We start from the raw sequence: 3606 nt of genomic DNA, 5'->3' as shown, positions 1-3606 counted from the left end.
CTCTGTGTATCTTCTGTCTTTTAGCTAGGCACCTTTAGGGCATGGTTGTGGCCTGGTTTAAACCCCATGCAGAAGCTAAGTGTCAGGTTAATATCCCAGGAAAAATAGCAAGACTGGCTAATGCTCAGGGAGACCCCAGTGGTGCAATTCTGGAGAGGACAGTAGAGTTAGATCTGAAAAACAGCCTTTCTCCTACATGAGGGGCAGAGTGATGGAAGATGTCACACAGAATGTTGCCACTCTGTCTTCCACACTCATGGTGTGGTAGAATAAAATGGGGACTTTAGTAGTTCAAGAGCTCACAGACTATGGCTTGGCAGCTCTGCTTACTGACATTGAACTGCAGAGGCTTGCAGTGACTAACAGGTACCTGTAAAAGATAACTGCAGTAGCAGAGGCAGGAAACAAAGCAACAGGGATAAAACAATCTCCCTTTAGGCTTCATGCAATAAAAATCCCTAAGCTACATGAGCTAAGAGTCTCCAAGTTGTTGACAAGCATGCACCATGAAAGGAATGTAGAATGCACCCTCCACTGAATTGCACCAACTCTCTTGCTTTGATGGACCCCAAACTTGCTTATGTATAAAAGTGAAAGCCCAGCTTCACTCGGGGCTCAGACTTTGGGAATTATTCCTCTGGGCCATGATGCCACTAATGAAATGTTGCTTTCAGATCTCAGTGTCCTGACTCCGATTTCCCTCTGCTGCCACTCTGGATCCTCAACCATCCCCTTCTTGCTCCATAATTTTGAGCAGAACCCAGAGTATTTTTAATTCTTTCTAGATATTGGTATGTTTGAGAATTGTCAAAAGTATTGAGATCCTCAGAATAATATGTATATAGTCATAATGAGACATTCCCCCAATCCTGCATATAATTTTTTGAGCTTTTTCTCCTTTTTATCCAGCTTGATAAATCTGGACAAAGAGGAGGTTGAGAGGGGACCTGGTCCAGTGTCGAAGAGTCTCTGAGTGAGATTTTGTCAGCACATGAGCTCCCCATGTGGGCCTGTTCATGGGCTGGCCGCAGCAATTTCCTGAGTAAGAGCCAGTCCCACCCTTGGGGCAATATCCCTGGCCAAAAAGGAACCAAAGCCCCACAGGTCTGGCCCATTCCCCAGGCCCTTAGGACACTCAGTAAATAGGTTAGATTCTGAGCCAGGCCTGGGAGGAGGGGATGTACAAAAGTCAAGATCAGTTTCCCAGGTATCCTAAAGATTCCCAGGTGCTCTCCTGCCCTTCTCCAATAAGTAAGTAAATAAATAGACCTTAACTTTAGGAACAGGGGTATTGAGACAGGGGAACCTTCCCCTTGGAGTTAGTAATTAAATCTCATGTTAAGAACAAATAAGCCCCAGCCCCTACCAGCACCTACAAAGTCCTACAGGATGGGGCAAAGGGCTAGCCTGCTTAGAGGTACACAGTACCCAGCCCTGCAGGGTCCTAGAGGAGTCTCATGTCTGTTCAGTGGCTCCAGGGCTTCCTCCTCCTTTGGGGGTGGCTCCATGAAAATTGAGGTGACTGATGGTGGCTTCTTCACTGAGTAAAGGGAGGCTGGTACCCACCCCCACTAGGAAGTGGTTCTTCTTCTGAAATAATTGCCATAGGCCTGGTGGTTTCTACATACATCCAGGTCCCAAATATGCAGGCACTTGGCAAGCTGAGTCCAGGTGATGTAGTCATCTTTTACTCCATTTGGATAAAGGCCACACAGGTGTGGCCCTCTGCATTCAGCATCAAGGAGTCTTCACAAGGATTTTTGCTGTGGTCCAGAACTCCAGCCTCGTTGAGTAGCCTGTAAATTTCCACTTTCTAAGCTTCTTTCTTCAGACTGTCCACATTCCAAATCTGGATACCTAGAACCATGTTGAACACTTGCTTCTTGAAGTAGGCCTCGTGGAAGTAGCCATTCATGTTGAGACCCATGATGCCAAAGTAGTAGGATCAGGAAATGAGAATGATGCATTCTTGGCCCTAGTACTATTTTGGCATCCTCAACCACATGTCCAGGCCCAGAGCTTTTCCAGATTGGGCCACTTGGGCTCAAGCTCCTCCTTATACCAAGATTTCCTGAGCACCCAGCCCAGCCCAGGCATGGTTTCCACATGGTACAATAGTGCTGGGTCCTCAGCTGTATGCTCCTAACCCTGGTCATTCTAGCTCAGGCTGTCATCTTCCTCCAGCAGGTGGATAGATTGGCTTAGGAAACTGATAAAACACCCACAGCCATGTCCAGGTCCTCTCCCAGAACCACAGCAAACTTGGCCTCTGGAAATAGGTTGAAAGTGGCAGTGAGATTGGCCTTGGAGTGCTGAGACACACGGCATTCTTGATGCTGATGGGGTGTGCTGGATGCCTCTCAGGCCAAACAAAAACACCACATCCATCGGTTCCTCATAGTAGTCACCAATGAAAACTGTTACTATCTCTGGAGACATCCCCTGGGCTGAAAGCAGAAAGCGAAGCATCCTGTACAGATTACGTGGGCCGGTTTCCTACAATGACAGCCACGGGTATACTGAATACCTTATTGTCAGGGAGCGGATCAGGGCTGATCTCAGTGGGTCCTTGCACACATTCCCATATCCCTCAACCTTGCTGCAGAAGCACCTGCGGCACCAGTTCAGCTCTGTGTCTTCTCAGTGTCACTCTGTCCCTTCAGCCGAGCTCATGGTACCTCTGTCTTCAGCAGGACTGGTTTTGCCCAGGAGGAAAGGGCAGGCAACTTAGAATGTTGCTCCCTAAGGACAGAACCTCCTTTTTGTCCCACAAAGGCCCAGGTACCCTCCCCCATCCCAGGGCAGGGCTGGCCTGGCTGCCCAGGCTCCTCAGCAGAGCCCTGTCTGCATCTTTAAGGTGGCAGGAGCCCTCATCCTTGATGGCACAGATGAGCACTCTGCCAGGTTTCACCATGTTGAAGAACAGCACCATGGCCTGACCCTCATGAGGTGAATACATGTCAAACACACGTTTTTGCCGTCACATGACCCATGGCCTGGTTGAGGATGATGAATGGATGCCCAGCTGTGCTCCTGGGCCTCATCCTCCAGGGCTGTGGTACCATCACTGCCACATACACTTTGCTGTGGCTTGAGCACACCTCCACATTCAGGAACAGCTGGGGACTGCTGTCTCTGCACCCTGGGGGCTCAGATGGCCTGGGGCCTCATTATAGTCTTGCTCTGGCTCCAGGTCTTCACGAGCTTCGCTGATTGCTTGCCAGGATCAACTTGATGCTGTCAATGACAGGAACCAGTGGAAAAGCATGGCCTGTGTCCAACTGAATCTCTGCAGGGCTTACTGGTTGGTCAGTTTATACAGGTAAGATGCCAGCTCTGTTTCTTCCTAGCCCCAGTCAGCTTGATGAGGGGGCTGGGCTTCCAGTCATCCATATCAGATTAGGGAGTCACTGTCCTGGACAGTCCCCTCCTGCATATAATTTTAAGAGGGCTCACAGAATACCCTCTCCCAGTCTCAGAGTCTGTGGGCCACAATTCTGGAGGCTTAAGGCTGAGAAGCCCTGTTTTCAGGCAGGTCTTCTGATGCTAATGCCCCTACCCCCCACTCACTCCCACCTTCTCCCACTGGCCAGGTTTCAGCACAGG

The 3606-nt window shown here is 49.6% G+C and overlaps 1 pseudogene; it reads right to left on the bottom strand.

The window, feature by feature from the left end:
• Positions 1 to 901: 901 nt before the first annotated feature.
• Positions 902 to 3393, bottom strand: LOC114087878 (protein O-linked-mannose beta-1,2-N-acetylglucosaminyltransferase 1-like; annotated as a pseudogene).
• Positions 3394 to 3606: the final 213 nt, after the last annotated feature.

The sequence above is a fragment of the Marmota flaviventris genome, chromosome 2, assembly GCF_047511675.1.
Source record: "Marmota flaviventris isolate mMarFla1 chromosome 2, mMarFla1.hap1, whole genome shotgun sequence".
Lineage (NCBI taxonomy): Eukaryota > Metazoa > Chordata > Mammalia > Rodentia > Sciuridae > Marmota > Marmota flaviventris.
Note: the sequence above shows the minus strand (reverse complement) of the source record. Positions and strands in the feature narration are given on the sequence as shown.